At 42.5% G+C, this 23975-nt stretch overlaps 1 non-coding gene across 1 annotated transcript; it reads left to right on the forward strand.

Annotated features, from left to right (window-relative positions):
- Positions 1–1505: 1505 nt before the first annotated feature.
- Trnaa-ugc (transfer RNA alanine (anticodon UGC)) lies at positions 1506–1580 on the forward strand. Its single transcript has one exon. It is a non-coding gene; the product is annotated as a tRNA-Ala (tRNA).
- Positions 1581–23975: the final 22395 nt, after the last annotated feature.

Raw genomic sequence — 23975 nt, forward strand, 5'->3', positions numbered from 1 at the left:
ATAATATTTACAAAACAAACCAATTATACATCGACATAAATGCATATATATATATACAAATAGTAAAACAATTACAATATATAAAGACACAGGAATGTCATATCTTCAGGTAACAAAATAAGGAAAAAAATTATAGTATAATAGATGGAAATAGGAGGATATGCATTTCCGGCGTTACAAAGTACGTGACATCTAAAGGGCTGTATGAAGATAGCATCAGTTATTTCTTTATTTATTTATTTACACGTCAAGTTCCGCAGGAAAAAATTGAGGAGCAAATCTCCAAGGTCATGGAACGTGTCAGGTGTTGAAATTACAACATAAAAGTAATAACAGATAAAAATATATGTTCATGAACCTGAAAAAAGTCAGTCCTTAAGTTTAAGTAAACGCTATCAGCGATACAATAAGAATCAGCTTAATTTTTCAAGGAACTCCTCGGCAGAATAGAAGGAGTGACCAATGAGGAAACTCTTCAGTTTCGATTTGAAAGTGCGTGGATTACTGCTAAGATTTTTGAATTCGAGTGGTAGCTTGTTGAAAATGGATGCAGCAATATACTGCATAACTTTTTGCACGAGAGTTAAGAAAGTCCGATTCAAACGCGGGTTTGATTTCTGCCGAGTATTAACCGAGTGAAAGCTGCTTATTCTTAGGACTAACCTAAAATTGGTAACAAGAAACGACAATAAGGAATATACATATTGAGAGGCCAATGTCAAAATACCCAGACAGAGGTCGACAAGAGTTTCTTGAACTCACACTACTTATTGCCCGAACCGCCCGTTTCTGAGCCAAAAATATCCTTGTAGAATGGGAAGAGTTACCCCAAAATGTAATACCATACGACATAAGTAAATGAAAATAAATAAAGTAGACTAATTTTCGTGTTGAAGTATCACTCACTTTTGATACCGTTCGAATAGTAAAAATGGCAGTATTAAGTCTTTGAACAAGATCCTGAACGTGGGCTTTCCACGACAGCTTACTATCTATCTGAACACCTAGAAAATTGAACTGTTCAGTTTCACTGATCATATGCCCGTTTTGTGAAATTAAAACGTCAGGTTTTGTTGAATTGTGTGTTAGAAACTGTAAAAACTGAGTCTTACTGTGACTGAACGTTAGTTTATTTTCTATAAGCCATGAACTGACGTCATATACTGCACTATTTGAAACCGAGTCAATGTTGCACACAACATCCTTTACTACCAAGCTAGTGTCATCTGCAAACAGAAATATTTTAGAGTTGCTCGTAATACATGTCCGAAAAACAGATACCATTTTCATAGAGTTAAGGCTAACCGGCCGTTGACCTCCTTCTTCTGTGCTGGATGCACACGCATTGCCCGAACTCTTACGGGATTCGGTAAGATTGTCTGTCACGAGTAATGAGTGTAGCGGGCAGGGGCACTACGAATGTAGTGTGTGGACATTAAGTTGGGAATGTGCGTCTCACGGGGAGCGTGCATGGGATAAATCCCTGCAGTCGCACTATCCTCTGTGCCCTCGGTGGCTCAGATGGATAGAGCGTCTGCCATGCAAGCAGGAGATCCCGGGTTCGAATCCCGGCCGGGGCACACGTTTTCAACGGTCCCCGTTGATGTATATCAAGACCCGCCGACAGCTTAGGATCTTGGTTTAGTTATCATTTCATTCTAAAGTGCTGTGTGTGCCAGAAGATTCAGTAAACAGTCATACACATAGGTTGCTCCACATAGTAATGTTAGCCTCTGGCGAGGTGCAGCTTAGTTATGGACAAACGCCATAGAGCAGGGGTCGGAAGAATTCGGCTCACCAGCCATGCGGTGGCTCGTGTCCCATAGCACTCAACCTTGCCGTACACTGTCCTTTGTAGGCTCCCTCATCTTCGAATTCCTACTGCAACGGTTTTCACCCCCCCCCCCCCGACCCCCCCCCCCCTCTACATACACAGACACACTTCCACCCAGCACTAAACTGATGTGTCCCACGTACCGATCCTTTCTTTTGGTCAAATTGTGCCAAACCTTTCTTGTATCCCCAATTGTATTCAGTACTTCCTCATTAGTTCCATGATCGACGTATCTAATTTTCAACATTCTTCTGTAGCACCACATTTCAAAAGTTTCTATTCTCTTTTTGTTAAAAGTGTTTGTCGGCCCTGTTTCACTTCCATAAATGGCTACATTCCGCCGACCGTTGTGGCCGTGTAGGCGCTTCAGTCCGGAACCGCGCTGCTGCTACGGTCGCAGGCTCGAATCCTGCCTCGGGCATGGATGTGTGATGTTCTTAGGTTAGTTAGGTTTAAGTAGTTCTATGTCTAGGGGACTGATGGTTCAAATGGCTCTGAGCACTATGGGACTTAACTTTTGAGGTCATCAGTACCCTAGAACTTAGAAGTACTTAAGCCTAACTAACCTAAGGTCATCACACACGTCCATGCCCGAGGCAGGAGTCAAAGCTGCGACCGTAGCGGTCGCGCGGTTCCAGACTGTAGCGCCTAGAACCGCTCGGCCACCCCGGCCGGCGGGGACTGATGATCTCATATGTTTATGTCCCATAGTCCTCAGAGCCTTTTCAATTTGAGCTAAACCTTCAGAAGAGACTTCCTTACACATAAATCTACGTTCGATGTTAATAAATTTCTCTTCTTCGGAAATGCTTTTCTTGCCATTGACAGCCTAGACTTTCTATCCTCTCTACTTTGGCGATCAATAGTTATTTTGCTCCCTAAATAGCAAAACCCCTTTACTACTTTAAGTGTCTCGTTTCCTAATCTGATTTTCTTAGCATCACCTGATTTATTTCGATCTCATTCAGTTATCCTTGTTTTGCTTTTGTTGATTTTCATCTTATACCGTCCTTTCAAGACACTGTCCGTTTCGTTCAAGTGCTCTTCCAAATTCTTTGCTGTCTCTGACAGAGTTACAATGTCATCGGAAAACCTCGAAGTTTTTATTTCTTCTCCCAGAAATTTAATTCCCACTTCAAATTTTCCTTTGGTTTCCTTTACTGCTTGTTCTGCACGCATATTGAATAACATCGGGTACAGGCTACAACCCTGTCTCACTCCCTTCTCAACCACTGCTTCTCTTTAATGCACCTGGACTCGTATAACTGCCGTCTGCTTTCTGTGCAAATTGTAAATACCCCTTCGCTCCCTGCATTTTACTCCTACTACCTTCAGAGTTTCAAGGAGAGTGTTTCAGTCAACATTGCCAAAAGCTTTCTCCCAAGTCTACAAAAGCTGTAAATGTAGCTTTGCTTTTCCTTAGCCTCTCTTCTAACATAAGTCATAGGGTCAGCGTTGCCTCGTGTGTTCCTACATTTCTCCGGAATCCAAACCGATTCTCCACGAGGTCAGCCTCTACCAGTTTTTCCAATCTTCTGTAATGAATTCGTGTTAGTATTTTGCAACCATGTCGTATTAAACTGATAGTTCGGTAATTTTCACACCAATCAGCAACAGCTTTTCTTGGAATTAGTATTAGGACATTCTTCCTGAAGTCTGAGGATGTTTCATCTGCCTCATACATCTTGCACACCAGATGGAAGAGTTTTGTCATGACTGGCTCTTCCAAGGCTACCAGTATTGTGACGGAATATCGTTTACTCCCGGGACCTTGTTTCGACTTAGATATTTCAGAGCTCTGTGAAATTTTTCTTTCAGTATGATATCTTCTGTCTCACCTTTATCTTCGTCCATTTCTCTTTTATTATAACATTTCTTTCAAGTTCATCTATCTTGTACAAACAGTCTATGTGCTCCTTCCAGCATTCAGCTTTCCCTTTATTGCTTAGGACTGGTTTTCCATCTCAGATCTTGATTTCGATATAGCTGCTTCTCTTTTCTCCAAAGGCATTTTTAATTTTCCCATAGGCGATATCTATTATTCTCATAGTGAAATATGGTTCTTTGTTCTTACGTTTGTCGTCTAGCCATTCCAGTTTAGCCATTTTGCACTTCCTGTCAACTAATTTTTTAAACTTTTGTGTTTCCTTCCGCCTGCTTCATTTGGTGCATTTTTAAATTTTCTCCTTTCATCAGTTAAAATCTATACATCTTGTGTCATCCAAGTATTTCTGGTGGGCCTCGCCTTTTTACCTGTTTGATCGTCTGTAGCCTTCACTACTTTGTCTCTTAAAGCTACCCGTTTGTCTTCCACTGTATTCCTTTCCCTGTCCTAGTCAACTGTGGCCTAACGTTCCCTCTGAAATTCCCAACAACGTTTGGTTCTTTCTGGTTCTTCCACAGACATGTGTAGATTGAAATATTGTAGCAGTTTTGTAACCTCAGTGTGGAGACCTCAGTATGGAGACACTGAAACTCTACGTGAGGAAAACAAGGTAGACTTCCTGAACAGCTTTAGCATACAACTACGTGTCTTCAGAATGGCAAATACGGGGGCGTGGCGAAAAGTGATGCCTCCGATTGTTCTATGAAACAACTCTTAAGGCTTTTTAAATGAAACATTCTACATCTTCGTAATTTATGTCTACACATTTGTTTGAGATCATAGTCAACCTGGTGATGTGCACACTTCTCCCAACGAGAGACCAACGTGCTGAACCCGTCATTGTAGAATGTCTGACTTTGTTGACGGAGCCACAACCTCACCTCTGTTTGCGCCGTGTCGTCACTACCAAAGTGTCGCCCTCCAAACTGTCCTTTAAGTTTTGGAAACAGATGAATATCGGATGTGGCCGAGGATGATGATCGATGACAGTGAACCCAAAGTGTCGGATTGTTGCAGACATCGCCGCAATCGTGTGTGGTTTGTCATTGTCATGCTGAAGGAAAGGGTGCCCCATGTGTGGACGAATTCTTCGAATTCTCACTCCATTACAGCACTTTGTTTCTCAGGCACTGACATAGATGCGTTACACACTGCCATATTACACGCTACAATTCGGAGCCCTCTAGTGACTGGGGGCTGTAAATATAGAGACATAAACAATAAAAATGTAGAATGTTAATAGGGTTTGTTTTCTTTAAAAAGAGTTTTCATAAAAAAATCGGAGGCATTACTTTTCAGCACGCCCCGTAGATTGCAGATCAGTCAGTTACATCAGGACATGGTCACAGGTGCTTTCAAATGAGACAGCAAACGGTCTCCAAAACAACTGGAAAACAAATGTTCTCAAAACGTTGAAAAAACTGCCTTTGTAATTCTTTCAAGGGCACAATGAATTTTTCAAACCTCGAGTATTCTTTAACACCAGTGAACTTCTGAAATGGAATTTTATTTTTAAATTCATCCTCGTCAGATCAGAAATAAATAGTTTCCCACCTTATTGTGGGTAGTGTGTTGTCAAGTCCACTTAAAATGGCGGAGTTTGCAGTCGATTCCGGATATTCTAATTTTCGTTCCTGCACTCCTTTTTCCTTCATAAATTCCACAACAGTAGATTTTAATTCGAAAAATTGTTCCAGGCATGTCCCTTGGCTTAAGCAACGTACTTGAAGTTATATACAAGATGCTCTCAAATTGCTCTTACATACTTCTAGGGTTTGTAGACGGGGCTGAGTAGACAATATTATCAAGATAGTTATCAAAAACGTCCGACACCATCGCATACTCTTTTCGCCACTATTACATAAAGAGTTCGAAAGAAAGGGCAATTTCACCGTAAACGGACTGAGGGGCTCCAAGGAGACGCCGCTCATCCGAGTTGGAAGCGGCTGTACTGCATCACTTTGAAGAGAACCCGTGAAGTAGTAAACGAGCCATTGCGCTTGCAATGTATGTTGCTTCCAGCCTCATCTGGTTTGTTCTGCATGACCAATAACTCCACCCATTTCAGCTCCATGGATAGTCACGCTTTTCAAATGGCTGAATCACAGAAACGGTATGTTTTCCGAACATGGGTTCCAATTCAAATATTATCTATTCAGTCCCATCCACAAGCCCTAGTAGTTTTATAAGGGGAGTTTTAGAGCACCCCGTATTAAGTCTCCATGCTCTTCGCTCAGTACCATCTAAAACCGTTGCAACTCACAATGGAATAATGTATGTATCTTCAAAAATGTTGCTATTCGTACCAGCAAAGTCTTCACGTGCTCCATGCCTGTATGTTTAGCACAAGGGGGTTCTTTGATGAACAGAACAACAAATCCCGTCTGCCAGTCGTTATAATTTATTTTTCTTTTGTTGACAACTAGATGTTTAAAGACTTCCTGCATGATATTGTAATGTCATTTCACAGCAAATTTGCACCACCTGTTCATTATGTGACTTCATAATAGGTATTGGGAATTCTGATCGTTCTCTGTCATTCTCATTAACTTCCAAATTATTGTGACGGTAGATCGCGTGACTGCATATTATTGTGCACACAGCCACTGGACCTGTGAACGTCATTTATACTATGAACAAATAGTGAAGGGTAAACAGCGCTGCCCACTAGATTCTGTTCAAATGAAGGGAGTCTGAAACTTCGTGGCAGATTAAAACTGTGTGCCGGACCGAGATTAGAACTCGGGACCCGGGACCTGCCAGGAAGTTTCATATCAGCGCACACTCCGCTGCAGAGTGAAAATCTCATTCTGGAAGAGAGTCGTGTCGGCGAAAAATTGCCGCACTACAACACTAAATGAAATCTAGCAGCGCTCTGGGTACTTTGTAACGCCGGAATGCATATCCTCCTATTTCCATCTATTGCACTGCAAATTTTTTTCCTTATTTTGTTGCCTGAACATATAACATTGCTGTGTCTTTATATATTGTAATTGTTTTACTATTTGTCTATATATATTTATGCATTTATGTCGATGTATAATTGGTTTGTTTTGTAAATATTATTTGTATTTTTATGCTGGGTCTGGCCTAGGAAAAACTATGCTGTCGAACGAATACATCGATAGGTCGTGTGGAGAACCAAAGTGCTTAGGATCTTTGGTAGTGTTAACTCAGTTAACTCTGTCGCATGGAGCGCGGGCAGAGCAGGGTCTGGCTGGAGTAGGGCGGTGGAGCAGGTGTGTTGTGTGACGCTCCCGCGAGTTGCCGCGCTTTCGGGGTTTGGCAGCATGTAATTGCGCTCAACTTGCTATGATAGTTTCTGACACGGTGTCGCGGACGGGAAGCATTAGCTGGTGCACATCAAGAGCCCCTTTCGCCTGGTGACAGTGTCGAGAAGAAGGCGCGCCAACATCCAGCTTCTGCAACAGCGACGGCCGACAATAAGTGATTGTCGCCACCTCCTCGATCGACGGCTTCAATCCTTCAATCAACCAACAAGGAAGACTGGAAGCACGTAAAGTTTTAGAACTGTATGGCAGACCTCAGCTTTTCAAACTGCTCCATTTTCGTAACTATAATTACAGCAACTTAGCATGAACATTTGTTGCTCATTGTCCCAATTGCATTACCAAACAGGGTCCCTTCCTTTTCCGGAATGAACCAGATTGTCGTTGAAATTCAAACGCCAGCATTGAAGTAATATTTGTCCATTTCACTGCTTTAATTTCAAAGTTCAGTTAAAGTATTCATAGCTGGCTACAATATTTAGATTACACAAGCACAAATTAAGAGTGCGAGTTTTTGTTACCATATTTTAGCTTACCTGTGACTGCAGCTCAGCTTGGTACTACTAAATTTTACTATTGTTAATTGTTCAGAATCATTTAATTCAAGTTCAAAGTTAAATCTCTTATTTTTAAATTGCGCAGATTCAAGTAGCTTTTGAAATGATTGTTGAGGTAGCCCAAGACTAACCGTATTTTACTGAATTTCGATGTGCTTCAGAAACAAAGCTCACTATTAATTTCAGTCACTAAATTAACTTTCAATTTTCCGGTTTTATTAATTCTTTTGCTAAATTAAGTCAGAGTGTAGTGAAGTTTATTATTTCTGACAATCTTTCAGTTTTCACACTACACGTGTCAACCCTCAGTTGTCACGCTTCTAGTGCTAATTATATGTGTAATATCCTTTCTTTTTCAGTTACTATAGTAATTGTCCATAGGACTGGCGACTGTAATTTCCCCCAAATCTCAAATATCTAATTACCGCTAGTTAATTGTTAACGTAATGGCCGCACATTTACTTTCTTTATTAACTTTACCCCTTTTCAAAATTAATTTTCACCAATTTCTTTTGCATTTTTCCTTTCATTTAGATGTAACCCTTTCCTCCCTCTTTACCGACAGATTAACTTCGGTGACGATTGCTTTTCTCAAATTTGCATTAGGTACACGCGGTTTAATTTTTCACTGTCATTAAGGTCGATAAGTGAGGGGGAGGTTATACGTGGCGACCTGGTGACAGGACAATCTTCGGATTTGTTCTGGACACAAATTTTGCATTGTGCAAATCTCGTAACAAAGTGCTGGTTACGAACAGGCCGTTGCGTCAGCGAGAATAAGTAGTGGGAGTAATACTAATTTTACTTGAGATTTGGCATTTATATTCAAAATTATTTAAATGAGTGAAGGCAACAATTACCAAAATTTGGTAGACTTGGATACGGAACAATCGGTCGAACAGTGGGAAACGCGCACCGTGGTACCCATGAAAGACGCGACCGCCGAAACGCAACAAAGAACAGAAATGGAATTCCAAATTTTAGAAAATGTTTCGGAATCGGAAGTGAAAATCAAATCTGAACCCCTTGATGACTAATACGGGGGGGACAATTAAAGAGGAAGCCGCTACGGAAGTAAAACTGGAAGTTTCCGGGAATTTAACTGATTTATTGAATGTTTTGACTAACGAAATAAAGAGTCAATCGGCAGAAATTAAAGCTCAGGCTGCCAAGCAAGAAGCTCAGTCTGCCAAGCAAGAAGCTCAGTCTGAAAAAATTGAACGGAAGCTAGACAATCAGAACAAAGCTATTAATGTTGTTAACAACAATGTTGGAGTTGTTAACACAAAAGTTGATAAAATCAACGAAGATATTGTTGTGATTAATACCGAAATCGGTAATCTTAAACAGGAAATGATAGGCGTTCAGGCGGAAATTGCGAGCATAAATACTTGTTTTTATTCCGAAATTAGCAGCATCGAGAAAAGTGTAGGAGAAGCAGTTGCTCCGATCATCGAGAATAAGGTGACGGAACAAATTCAATTAGTGAAAATAGAGGGTCAACAGAAGGTGGAAACTTTAAAGGCTTTAGTGTCCGATGTAGATATTAAAGTGAGGAAGCAGGCTAATACCTGCGAAGAGAAAAAGAGGGAAGTGGAAACGCTTGCGACAACTACTTGCCAAGTAATTACGAGAGTGTCGGAATTAGAAAAGAAACTTGACGAAAAACAGAGCTATGTGCCAATCTGTGCACACAGTTCGGAATTGTTGACGAAAGTGGAGCGGTTCGACCCCTTGAAAAAAGGTGGTATACACGCGACGGATTTCATTACAAATTGTGAAAGAGTTTTACCCAGATCATGGACTAATGAGAGAAAAATTAATGCGGTTATTGACGTGTTGGCAGGTGATGCCAAGCGTTGGGGCTTAAACCTCAACATTACGAACCTGACTTTTGACAAGTTTAAAAATTTGTTTCTGGCTGAATACTGGTAAGAGCAAAAACAACAAAGTGTTTGGCGCGAATTTGTCGTATCGAGGCCTTTAGATGCGAATTCGCGCGGCTCGATGAAGGAATTTTGTGAGGGCTGGATCCGCAAGGTGGAATATTTGCGTGATCGCCGCACGGAATCCGAAATAGTCTGGGAACTCTACAAGAAGCTTCCAGATGATACAAAACGCTACGTAGGAAGCAATTACAGGACAATCAATGATTTCCTGGAAAGAGTTGAGGACGAGGACAATTGGCGCAATAATCGCGACAGTGGTAGAGGCCCTGGTAACAACAACGGGTACCATGGCAACCACAACAATAATAACTATGGGAATAATGCATACCGCAATCTTGGCAGCAATAACAATAGTGGTTCGGGCGGTAATGACAATCGGTACAATGCAAATAATAACAGGAATGACGGAAACCAGTATCATACTAGCGTGATATGGGCTTCTCAGAATAGTAACAACGCCAGAGGGTGTGATCAGCTGCTTCAGCAGCGTCTGGGGAGCGTATCTGCTGGGACGAGGCAGGGAAACCATTAGCCGCGCCGGTGAGGGGCCGACCGGGCGTGGAGAAATTTTGGCGGCCCAATAACAGTAGATAACCGAGGTGTCGTCGCTATGAAACTTCCGTATGGAATAATCAACGGCGGGAGAGTGTGCCAGTGTTAGGAGAAAGGAGTGCGCCCACAAGTAGTAGATCAGCTGTAGACACGGCAGTAGAAAATACATTCACTGTCAGTGAGAACAATTTAAGTAGTGTTCCGGAAATCGATTATAAAGTGGCAGCTGTAACACCCACAGTGGAACTGGAGATTGAGTTTAAGAATGATTCGCAAGTGTTGAGAGAAGATCAGATGTCGGATAACACGTCCGTCATCGAGCGAGGGGATGCAGAGAGGGGTGAGGTCTGGTTAAGGCAGTTCGGTCGCTTATACAACGAACTAAGAGATTATGGGGGCCTGTATGGGAGAAGTGTTTATGGGGAGCACGTGCAAGATTTTCCGCGTCTCGTCCCGCAGGAAGATAGTGTTTGTGAAATGATAGAAAGTTCTGGCCCTAACCGGCAGACTTTACCAGAAATAGTTGATGTTAATGGGGAGCACGATCAAGATTCGTCGTGTTTCATACCGCAAGAGTTGGATATTGAAGTAGTAACGGAAAGTTCTGTCCCTAACCGGCAGACCTTACCGAAAGTTGTAGTGGTAGAAGTAGCCGACCCATCAGACGCAAAACTCCAGTTTAAACATTGCGAGAGTATTAAGGAGAAAGATTACGATAATTTTAGTGATAGCCGGACACGATTGGTAGAAAAGCACTTAGATTACAGCGAGTATGAGGTTAGAGCTGACGTTATACGGTCGGACGATAGCAGTGTGGGTTGCGCAGATCCAGAGGAAGTAATTGCATATACTACTGGGCACATTCCTCCAGGTAGATTGGCAGATGAGATCAATCTGACCAAAGAGGAATCAACGAAGGTGACAATTAGTGAATTGATAGCAAAGCAACACTCACTAGTTGACGAGTTACAGGAAAAGGTTTCGGTATTGGAGAAGCTACAGACTAAGCCTCAGGACAAACGTATTGAAATTAAAACTGTATGCGAACAGAGGCTGAAAAAGCCTCCAGATAAGTCGCATTTAGGATCAAAGCCGGATGGTTTTCTCTGGAATGACCTGAATATAGACGAGGATTTACTGTGAGAAAATAAAGAAACAGTCGAGGACAAGTGTAGACAGATAGTAGTGTCTGTTAATATGCACGACCTACAACTAAACGTGTTGATTGACACCAGTGAAGAATTGAGTGCTGTATCTGGGAAAATATTTGAGTTACTGAAAGACAGACCTGGCATCGTAGTTATGCCAGTAACAGGAGTGAAAATTATCGGTGCTACTGGGAAGGCCAGTAAACCGGTCATAAAACAGATTTTTGTCAACTTCGAGATATGTGGGGCACAATTTGAACAAGAGTTTGTCGTCGTGCCAGACTTAACTACGGAAGTAATTATCGGGTTAGATTGGCTATTATAGTACCGTGCAGTGATTAATTGCGAAGCAAAACTTAGACATGTACGTCACAGGATAAAACAATAGTAGTTAGTTTTGACGAGGCAGGAGACGGTGTGCATAGGCAGTACCATTGTTAACTGGCCGGATGGTATTGACGTAGGTATGAATTTGATCTACTGTAATGTGAGGAATTTTGGCATTGACAATAGTGTAGAAAGTGAATTGGAAACTATTGTAGACGGTGTGTCAAACGTAACACACGAAAAAAGACAAGGCCTGTATGAAGTAATAATGAGGAATGAGAGTGTGTTTTCAGAAAAACCGGGACTTGTGGAAGGATATAAATGCAAGTTGTATGTAATTCCGCACGAACCATTCTTCGTGAGACCGTATGCTATACCGCTGTCCAAAAAGGAAGCAGTGCAACGGGAGATAAATAAGATGCTCGAATGGGGAGGGACTGAAAGAAGTACGAGTCCATACAATAACGGTTTGGTCATTGTAGCAAAAAAGGATGGTAGTGTGCGTATTGTGATTGACGCACACACGTTGAATAGGGTCGTTCAACGCGAAACAGACAGACCAGAGAGTATGGAGGAGATTTTGCAACGTTTTCATGACGTTAAGTTCATGACTAGCCTCGATCTGACGGCTAGTTACTAGCAAATAGAACTCGAAGAAGAATCTAGGCCATACACCGCCTTCTTGTTTGCGGGCAGGTGTTATCAGTATAGAGTACTGCCGTTTGGGCTTAATATATCTGTGTCCGTATTCATCAGGGCCCTAGATAAAGTGCTAGGACCGGCTTTGAGTTCAAGATTAACTGTATATGTTGACGACCTATTGTTGGCCAATGCCACTTGGCATGACCATTGTGACCTGTTGGATGAAGTTTTTAGAGCATTGCGCCGTGGCGGAATGACTCTAAACCCAAAGAAATGCGAATTTGTGAAGCAGGAACTGAAATTTTTAGGGCATGTAATTACCACTGCTGGTATTACGAAGGACCCAGAGAAACTAGAGGCAATAAGGAATTGTCCTCCACCCAAGTCTAGGAAACAATTAAAAAGTTTTCTAGGGCTCACAGGATTTTACCGTAAATTTGTAAAAGGACAAATGTTTAATGATGAAAATTTGAATAACTTCTTACGCAAAAATGTTCCGTTTGTGTGGACTGACGGGTGTCAGGCCGCTTTCGAGAGAATAAAAGATGAGTTTGTGAGGCGGCGGATAGGTTTGTAGAAAAATAATTGAATTGCTGTATAAATGCTTGCATGTAGATCAGTTTCTAGCTTTTAGAATGTTGTTAATGCTGTCTTTCGCCGTTCTCAACACTGGCTCTCTATTTACTTCTTGGCACCCAGAAAGTGATTTAATAAAACATGGAGCCAGTAATTAGAGATCCTAGTGCCCACTTCAATTGAGATACCATTATAGCTGCAGCTTATAGCTCTGAGGAATTAGGAGATTGTCCGGGATTTCTAATCAAAAACGGTTTTCCAAAATAGTTGAGTATATTCTGAAATTCACTGATAAAAAACACAAGTATCCCTACAACCTAACTAACAGAGCAGTTCAGAGTCTAATGCACTGATGCAACTATAAATGTCCGAATTAAATGTTAAAAAGAATGCTCGCCATAATTTGATGAGAGTATTTCATCAAACGCCACGCTAAATATTTGGTAGAATGTCTGTCCCGCGACGGCACGTGAAAATACGACAATACGCAAACTGAAGCTAGATAATGAAAATCATTCCAGAATTAACACTTCACAGGAAATGTTTTCATGGTTCCGCGTATCTCTAGTAACTTAATACGGCACCCGAGGCTGTTTGTAGCAGATACACTGATGCGACGCGACTCCCGGCACAGATGGCGTGTCATTCAGCGTCTGGAGATAACTGGGGCCTTGCTTCCTCGCGCAGTGTTCTTATATATAAAGCCGCGGTGCGGACGGCTAAGGGAACGCCTGATCAAATCGGCTGTCCCGACTAGCCGCTGGGCTAGTAACGCATCACTTCAAGTTACATAATAATTTATAGCTTCTTTTGCTGATGGCCGAAGAAGCTCTTAATTTAAACGTGCATTCAGCACGCAGGTAAGTATTGATAATAAAATTTTGACGTGGCTAAGTTAAATATTTTGGGCGAGAGAATTAATTAAATTACACTGCACGCAGTAGATGAGCTCTGAACTGGCCCTTTTGAGATCCGCTATCGCTATAATTTTATAGGTATTCAGAAGAAACTTTACACATCTTCATAGTCATAGCGGACCTCCAACCTATTTAAATCTAAACATCCTAGCCTTATTTATTAGCCTACTTAATCTATCTTGCTTCCTTCAGTTTTGAGACGAAAACCAGAAAATCATGAATTTCCACTAAAATCTTAATTTGTGAAATCCAAAGTACTATTTTTATTAAATCATTATGAAAAATGAATCTAAATATAAATTTTGAAGTCTCTAGCTCTTTTCTGTTGCGCCAATGATTTTTTCAGAAAAACGTCCAAATTTCGAAAATGACTGAAGTTATCGAACTGATATTTAACACACATTAATTTAGTATTATTCCTGACATGCTAGAAAAGTTTTAGGTCATTTGCTTGATTTTTAAGGTATTGCGCAATATTTATGACGTCAGAGCTAGTTAGCAGCAGACTGGCTGGCACACAATGGAAACTGATGTGAATTTACTACAGCGTGAGTAGGCTGCTTCCCTACAAGTTGTTAAGATCTAACATACTATTTCATCCTGATTTTTCGCTACCCTTCCATCTGGGAATGGATTCGTCGAATTACGGGGTGGGGGTAGAACTGTTCCAAGAAGTTGGTAAAGGAGAGGATAGGGAACACCGGACGATAGCGTTCACGAGTCGAACTTTATCAAAAAGTGAGCGAAACTACACGATTTCTGAGAAAGAGTGTCTCGCTATCGTGTGGGGATTCAAGAAGTTCAAGGGTTACCTATGGGACCGTAAGGTGATTATTCATACGGACCATAAGGCGCTCACTTATCTGAAAGATTGTAAACTACTTCACGAAAGACTGACTAGGTGGTCGCTGTATTTACATCAATTCAACTATGACATCTGTTACGTAAAAGGGACCGACAATTGCGTAGAGGATGCGCTGTCGCGGTTGCCCGAGTCTAATCAAGATGTATTGAAAGATGAGTCGGATGGAGTGGCCAAATTATACAATTTTAAAGAAGTTGAGGGACGTAAATTAGTAGTGAACATCTGTAAGAATCTACGTCGTCATCAGAGCGAGGACGGTTGTTTAAATATGGTGAAAACCCGATATGACGAAAGGAGTCCAGAAGGAGAGAAATTAAGAAAATATTACAAGATATACGATCATATCTTGTACATACTTAAGGGTGAAGATAGTAATATTTGGCGGGTATGCTGTCCCACCAAATACGTCACGGAAATAATAGACTACTACCATTTGGCGTATGGTCACTGTGGACCAAAGAAATGTACGGAAAAGCTGAGTGAAGTAGTGCATTTTAACATTTTAAAACGCGTTACTGACAGAGTGAAAACTTGCGATTTATGTCAGAAGGTGAAGGTTACCAGCTGTACGAGTCGTGGTCCTATGCAAAGTATAAGGCCTAACGACACCTTTGAATTACTGGGCGTGGACTTGTACGGACCTTTGCCCAAGTCATCAGGAAACTTTGCCTACATTTTAGTAGTGCTAGAAGCTTTTCCCAAGTTCATCAAACTATACCCGATTAGGAAAGCTACAGCCAAAGGGGTTTATAGCAAGCTTGTGAACGATTATTTTGTTCATATTGGTAAGCCCAAAGCGATTCTATCAGACAATGGGGCACAATTTACTTCTAAGTTGTGGAATGAAGGCATGACAAGTAATGGGGTCGAAGTGATCCATATTTCAGCTTACTGTCCGGCTGGAAATCCCGCTGAGAGGTATATGCGCGAGCTAGGCCGACTTTGCTGTACCTATTGCCACCACAATCATAGGGCATGGAGCAAATATGTAGCAGAATTTGAGAGAATTATGAATACCTTGAGACATGAGTCTACGGGATTTTCTCCAGAGGAAATCCTGTTAGAAGTAAAAGTTTAGTGGAAGAGATAATCAAATTCCCTTCATGGATTCACATTAGTATTGGTGTGAAAAAAGATCGTTTGCGAGAAGTAATGAAGCTAAAAACCGATTCTCGCATACGTCGTCATGACGCTAAAGCGCGTTTTGCTAAGTTTGCAATCGGAGACTTAGTGCTTGTAAAAGCTCATGAGAAATCGAGCGAGATAGATAATGAAATCTCTAAATTTAAGTTTGTTTATAATGGACCATATAAAGTCATTGGTATACCTCACACAAATGCTTATTGCTTAGAGTATCGAAGCTCTGGAGAACTATTAGGTATACGGAACATTGTAGACTTGAAATTGTACCAACCTAGGATTGATTAATACCACAGAATGGGTAATTTGTACAGTATGTAAATATAGAGTGTAAGATTTAAACGATTTGCTAGATTGCCATGCTTTTGCCTGACCAAGAGGACATTAAAGAAGTTGTAATTAATAAGTAATTAATTTTTACTAAATTATTTAAGAGAGAGTGATTATTTATCAATTGAAAAATCCAAGCTGCTAGTTTAAGTTTTCAGCTGAGTCACAGTTGATTAAGGAATGTAAATATGATTTTGTAACTAGCTGTGAGATTTCATAAATATGTGATTTACTAGTCATTGCCGATGTACTTAGACGCTGTTTTAAGTTTCAGGCTAGTACATGCGTGTGGTGATGGACAGCGTTGAGTTATCCACTGTGGTAGTGTAAATGGACTCCTTGAGATTACTCGGGAGTGAGTTTTTCCGAAAGAATTCAGTGAAGTGGACGCTCTGCAAATGCCGTTACACAGGCGAGTGAGATCAAGCGTGCCGCACAGGCGGGCGCAACAATACTGGCGAGGCGGAGCCGCTGTCGGCTCTTGTGCCGCTGTCAGCTCTTGTGCCGCTGTCGGCATTCTTTGTACTTGCGGGTACGGAAGGAGGAGTTGTTTTTCTTCCCGGACAGCTGATGTGAAAGAATTCTGCTGTCAATATTTATGTTTTTGTAGATCTGCTGTATATTATTGTTAGCGTCAAGTGGACTCTCATGACGAGTATATTAATTATGAAAAGGCTATATAAAAATGTGTATTCTCGGTAATTAATTATTAATTTGCGTATTTTGATATACCTGTTTTTCATGACCATGTACTCTGGTTAATTTTGTAAATAGTATTTCATTTCTTGATACTGTTAGGAATTTTGATTTTTTGGTTAGCTAAACCATTTCTATGTTTTCTATAAACTTTAATATGTTGTCAACCTGTTTTCTTTTGTGTAAGATGACAGAGTGGAATAAGATTAGGAGTGCCTCCACTCAATTATTATGGTCTAAAATTTGGTTTATGGTTAATTAGCCTAATGCTACATTTTCTTGAAGTTTTAGCATATGCATTTCCGCTGTTTTTTTTAATTTTTGGGACATTTTCTGAGTCTGTTTACGTTACACGAACATCCTCCGATAATGTGGGGCACGTGTAACGCCGGAAATGCATATCCTCCTATTTCCATCCATTGCACTGCAAATTTTTTTCCTTATTTTGTTACCTGAACATATAACATTTCTGTGTCTTTATATATTGCAATTGTTTTACTATATATATATATATATATATATATATATATATATATATATATATATATATATGCACATGTAGATGTATAATTGGTTTGTTTTGTAAATATGATTTGTATTTTTACGCTGGGTCTTGCCTAGGGAAAACTATGCTGTCGAACGAATACATCGATAGGTCGTGTGGACAACCAAAGTGTTTAGGATCTTTAGTAGTGTGAACTCGGCCGCGTGGAGCGCGGGCAGAGCGGAGTCTGGCTGGAGTAGGGCGGTGGAGCAGGTGTGTTGTGTGACGCTCCCGCGAGTTGCCGCGCTTTCGGGGTTTGGCAGCATGTAATTGCGCTCGAATTGCTATGATAGTTTCTGACACGGTGCCGCGGACGGGAAGCATTAGCTGGCGCACATCAAGAGCCCGTTTCGCCTGGTGACCGTGTCGAGAAGGAGGCGCGCCAACATCCAGCTTCTGCAACAGCGACGGCCGACAATGAGTGACTGTCGCCACCTCCTCGATCGACGGCTTCAATCCTTCAATCAACCAACAAGGAAGGCTGGAAGCACGTAAAGTTTTAGAACTGTATGGCAGACATCAGCTTTTCAAACTGCTCCATTTTCGTAACTATAATTACAGCAACTTAGCATGAACATTTGTTGCTCATTGTCCCAATTGCATTACGAAGCAGGGTCCCTTCCTTTTCCGGAATGAACCCGAGTGTCGTTGAAATTCAAACGCCATTAAAGTAATATTTGTCCATTTCACTGCTTTAATTTCAAAGTTCAGTTAAAATATTCATAGCTGGCTACAATATTTAGATTACACAAGCACAAATTAAGAGTGCGAGTCTTTGTTACCATATTTTAGCTTACCTGTGACTGCAGCTCAGCTTGGTACGTACTAAATTTTACTATTGTTAATTGTTCAGAATCAATTAATTCAAGTTCAGAGTTAAATCTGTTATTTCTAAATTGCGTAGAATCAAGTAGCTTTTGAAATGATTGTTGAGGTAGCCCAAGACAAGAATTTCGATGTGCTTCAGAAACAAAGCTCACTATTAATTTCAGTCACTAAATTAACTTTCAGTTTTCCGGTTTTATTAATTCTTGTACTAAATTAAGTCAGAGTGTAGCGAAATTTATTACTTCTGACAAACTTTCGGTTTTCACACTATACGTGTCAACCCTCAGTTGCCACGCTTCTAGTGCTAATTATATGTGTAATAACCTTTCTTTTTCAGTTACTATAGTAATTGTTCATAGGACTGGCGACCGTAATTTCCCCCAAATCTCAAATATCTAATTACCGCTAGTTAATTGTTAACGAAACGGCCGCACATTTACTTTCTTTATTAACTTTACCCCTTTTCAAAATTAATTTTCACCAATTTCTTTTGCATTTTTCCTTTCATTTAGATGTAACCATTTCCTCTCTCTTTACCGACAGGTTAACTTCGGTGACGATTTCTTTTCCCAAATTTCCATTAGGTACACGCGGTTATCATTAAGGTCGATAAGTGAGGGGGAGGTTACAACTTCCGAGAAGGACCGAGCAAAGCTCAGACAGGCCGAGGTTCAGACACGTCCTGCACACTGGATGTCAGCTGGGTCGGTGGAACAGTGCATTACTCTGTGATTTATTCCACGTGACTACCATTATGACTAAGCCGATTGCTGGAATGTGATATAACATGAGTTTCAAACAACACACATCAAAAAAGTTTTGCTCACCGCGGTTCCCAAAACTCCTGAAGATCGACGTTGTCTGTGGATATTGTATCACAGACACAGTCCCTTTAACTGTTCAGAGGCGTCAGTAAACACACCCAAAGATGTAAACAACCATGCATGAGCAGCGTCTATTATACGGTGCCCGACAGCCGATCACTTACAGTCATTCCACCAGGAAGGAGGTACACGACTTGTGTTGTCTGCAGTTCAACCATGCCTAGACGGCCAATACCGCTGTTCGATCCCGTCCGCCTTGTTACTTTGTGCCAGGAAGGGCTCTCAACAAGTGAACTGTCCAGGCGTCTCCGAGTGAACCAAAGCAATGTTGTTCGGGCATGGAGGAAATACAGAGAGACAGGAACTGTCGATCACATGCCGCGCTCAGGCCGCCCGAGCACTACTACTGCAGTGGATGACCGCTACCTACGGATTATGGTTCGGAGGAACTCTGACAGCAACGCCAACATGCTGAATAATGCTCTTCGTGCAGCCACAGGTCGCTGTGTTACTACTCAAACTGTACGCAATAGGCCGCTTGATGCGCAACTTCACTCTCGACGTCCGTCTTTGCAACCACATCATCATGTAGCGCTATACAGATGGGTCCACCAACATGCCGAATGGACCGCTCAGGATTGACATTATTCTCTTCACCGATGAGTGTCACATATGCCTTCAACTAGACAATAATTGGAGACGTGTTTGGAGGCAACCCGGTCAGGCTGAACGCCTTAGACGCACTGTCCAGAAAGTGCAGCAAGGCAGAGGTTCTGCGGTTTTTGGGTGGCATTATGTGAGGCTGACGTACGCCGCTGGTGGTCATGGAAGGCGCCGTAACGGCTTTACGATACGTGAATGCCATCCTCCGACCGTTAGTGCAACCATATCAGCAACATATTGGCGAGGCATTTGTCCTCATGGACCGTAATTCGCGTCCCCATCGAGCACATCTTGTGAATTACTTCCTTCAGAATAACGACATCGCTCGACTAGAGTGGCCAGCATGTTCTCCAGACATGAACCCTATCGGACATGCCTGCGATGAACTGAAAAGGGCTGTTTATGGACGACGTGACCCACCAACCGCTCTGAGAGATCTACTCCGAATCGCCGTTGAGGAATGGGACAATCTGGACCAACAGTGCCTTGCTGAACTTGTGGATAGTACGCCACGACGAAGACAGGCATGTATCAACACAAGAGGACGTGCAACTGGGTATTAAAAGTTCCGGTACAGCAGTTTGGACCACCTCCTTTGAAGGTCTCGCTGTATTGTGGTACAACATGCAATATGTGGTTTTCATTAGCAACAAAAAGGGCGGAAATGATGTTTATGTTGATGTCTATTCCAATTTTCTGTACAGGTTCCGGAACTCTCCGAACCGAGGTGATGCAAAACTTTTTGATGTGTGTAGATATGTATGACCATCTTTTACATATTATTACTGAAATTTACGAAGATAATAATATACAGATTAAAAGAACCTATTAATGTCATAAAAGGGCTGCGACAAGGTTGCCGTATGTCACCCATCTTGTTCGGTTTGTATGTAAAAGGGGCTCACCGAAGCTGAAAGAACATCTGTGGAGGAGTGGGAATTATTATTAACGATGTGCAGCTGTTTTCGTAAAGTTTTGCTGATAATCAAGCTGTTCTAGCACCAGATGTGTACGATCTTGAGTTCATGTTACGGTGTTGGTATCAGGATTGTGACAAATGGTGACTGAAAATGAATCTGACAAAAACTGGGTGTCTTGTAGTGAATAGTGACACTACATTTTATGGTAGAAAAATTTAAATATCTAGGGGCATATATTGACAAAAATGGACTGGGTACGACAGAAATAAAATTCATAATACAACAAAGCAGAAAAGTAATGAGGTGTATGAATACTTCTTGGTGAAACAAAAACAATTCTAATAACAGTAAGAGAAGAGTGGGTAGGCTAATGGTTGAATCTGTTCTATGCTATGAGTCAGAATTATGGATTTTAAATGCTGACCTGAAAGGAGAATAACAGCTTTGGAAATGGGTTATTTACAACAATTTGCAGGAATACCAAGAATCGAAAAGAAAACTAATGACGAAGTGAGAGCTCGAACGAAGCACTGATAGAACTGAAAGAAAACCTCTAAAATGGTGTGACATCTATTGAGAATGCCAGATCATCGATGGCCAAGAAAAAAAGTTTTGAATGGAAACCACATGGCAGACGTAAAGGTGTGAGAGCACGACATTCTTGGAATGACCACATCAACGGAATAATGGAGCATCGCGGGGTACGCAAGGAGGGATACCAATTCGATTCTACACAGAGTACGCGAAAGAAGTGGCCCCCCTTCTAAAAGCCGTGTACCTCAAGTGTCTAGAGGAACGGAAGGTTCCAAATGATTGGAAACGAGCACAGGTGGTTCCATTTTTCCAAGAAGCGTCGTCGAGCAGATGCGCCAAAATATAGGCATATATCTCTGACGTCGATCTGTTGTAAAATTTTAGAACATGTTTTTCGCTCGCGTGTCATATCATTTCTGGAAACCCAGAATCTACTCTGTAGAAATCAACATCGATTCCGGAAACAGCGATCATGTGAGACCCAACTCGCTTTATTTGTTCATGAGCCCCAGAAAATATTAGATACAGGCTCCCAGGTAGATGCTATTTTCCTTGACTTCCGGAAGGCGTGCGATACAGTTCCGCACTGTCGCCTGATAAACAAAGTAAGAACCTACGGAATATCAAACCAGTTGTGTGGCTGGATTGAAGAGTTTTTAGCAAACAGAACGCAGCATGTTGTTCTCAATGGAGAGACGTCTACAGACGTTAAAATAACCTCTGGCGTGCCACAGAGGAATGTTATGGAACCATTTCTTTTCACAATATACACTCCTGGAAATTGAAATAAGAACACCGTGAATTCATTGTCCCAGGAAGGGGAAACTTTATTGACACATTCCTGGGGTCAGATACATCACATGATCACACTGACAGAACCACAGGCACATAGACACAGGCAACAGAGCATGCACAATGTCGGCACTAGTACAGTGTATATCCACCTTTCGCAGCAATGCAGGCTGCTATTCTCCCATGGAGACGATCGTAGAGATGTTGGATGTAGTCCTGTGGAACGGCTTGCCATGCCATTTCCACCTGGCGCCTCAGTTGGACCAGCGTTCGTGCTGGACGTGCAGACCGCGTGAGACGACGCTTCATCCAGTCCCAAACATGCTCAATGGGGGACAGATCCGGAGATCTTGCTGGCCAGGGTAGTTGACTTACACCTTCTAGAGCACGTTGGGAGGCACGGGATACATGCGGACGTGCATTGTCCTGTTGGAACAGCAAGTTCCCTTGCCGGTCTAGGAATGGTAGAACGATGGGTTCGATGACGGTTTGGATGTACCGTGCACTATTCAGTGTCCCCTCGACGATCACCAGTGGTGTACGGCCAGTGTTGGAGATCGCTCCCCACACCATGATGCCGGGTATTGGCCCTGTGTGCCTCGGTCGTATGCAGTCCTGATTGTGGCGCTCACCTGCACGGCGCCAAACACGCATACGACCATCATTGGCACCAAGGCAGAAGCGACTCTCATCGCTGAAGACGACACGTATCCATTCGTCCCTCCATTCACGCCTTTCGCGACACCACTGGAGGCGGGCTGCACGATGTTGGGGCGTGAGCGGAAGACGGCCTAACGGTGTGCGGGACCGTAGCCCAGCTTCCTGGAGACGGTTGCGAATGGTCCTCGCCGATACCCCAGGAGCAACAGTGTCCCTAATTTGCTGGGAAGTGGCGGTGCGGTCCCCTACGGCACTGCGTAGGATCCTACGGTCTTGGCGTGCATCCGTGCGTCGCTGCGGTCCGGTCCCAGGTCGACGGGCACGTGCACCTTCTGCCGACCACTGGCGACAACATCGATGTACTGTGGAGACCTCACGCCCCACGTGTTGAGCAATTCGGCGGTACGTCCACCCGGCCTCCCGCATGCCCACTATACGCCCTCGCTCAAAGTCCGTCAACTGCACATACGGTTCACGTCCACGCTGTCGCGGCATGCTACCAGTGTTAAAGACTGCGATGGAGCTCCGTATGCCACGGCAAACTTGCTGACATTGACGGCGGCGGTGCACAAATGCTGCGCAGCTAGCGCCATTCGACGGCCAACACCGCGGTTCCTGGTGTGTCCGCTGTGCCGTGCGTGTGATCATTGCTGGTACAGCCCTCTCGCAGTGTCTGGAGCAAGTATGGTGGGTCTGACACACCGGTGTCAATGTGTTCTTTTTTCCATTTCCAGGAGTGTATATAAATGACCTAGTAGATAGTGTTCGAAGTTCCATGCGGCTTTTCGCGGATGATGCTGTAGTATACACAGAAGTTGCAGCATTATAAAATTGCAGCGAAATGCAGGAAGATTTGCAGCGGATAGGCACTTTGTGCAGGGAGTGGAAACTGATCCTTAACATAGACAAATGTAATGTATTGCGAATACATAGAAAGAAGGCTCCTTTATTGTATGATTATATGATAGCGGAACAAACACTGGTAGCAGTTACTTCTGTAAAATATCTGGCAGTATGCGTGCGGAACGATTGGAAGTGGAATGATCATATAAAATTAATTGTTGGTAAAGCGGGTGCCAGGCTGAGATTCATTTGGAGAGTCCTTAGAAAATGTAGTCCATTAACAAACGATGTGGCGTACAAAACACTCGTTCGACCTGTACTTGAGTATTGCTCATCAGTGTGGGATCCGTACCAGGTCGGGTTGACAGGGAAGATAGAGAAGATCCAAAGAAGAGCGGCGCGTTTCGACACAGGGTTATTTGGTAAGTGTGATAGCGTTACTGAGATGTTTAGCAAACTCAAGTGGCAGACTCTGCAAGAGAGGCGCTCTGTATCGCGCTGTAGCTTGCTGTCCAGGTTTCAGAGGGTGCGTTTCTGGATGACGTATCGATTATGTTGCTTCCCCCTACTTATATCTCCCGAGGAGACCACGAATGTAAAATTAGAGTGATGCGATCGCGCACGGAGGCTTTCTGGCAGTCGTTCTTCCCGCGAACCAC

Source organism: Schistocerca serialis, chromosome 8 (assembly GCF_023864345.2).
Source record: "Schistocerca serialis cubense isolate TAMUIC-IGC-003099 chromosome 8, iqSchSeri2.2, whole genome shotgun sequence".
In the NCBI taxonomy this organism is placed as follows: Eukaryota; Metazoa; Arthropoda; class Insecta; order Orthoptera; family Acrididae; genus Schistocerca; species Schistocerca serialis.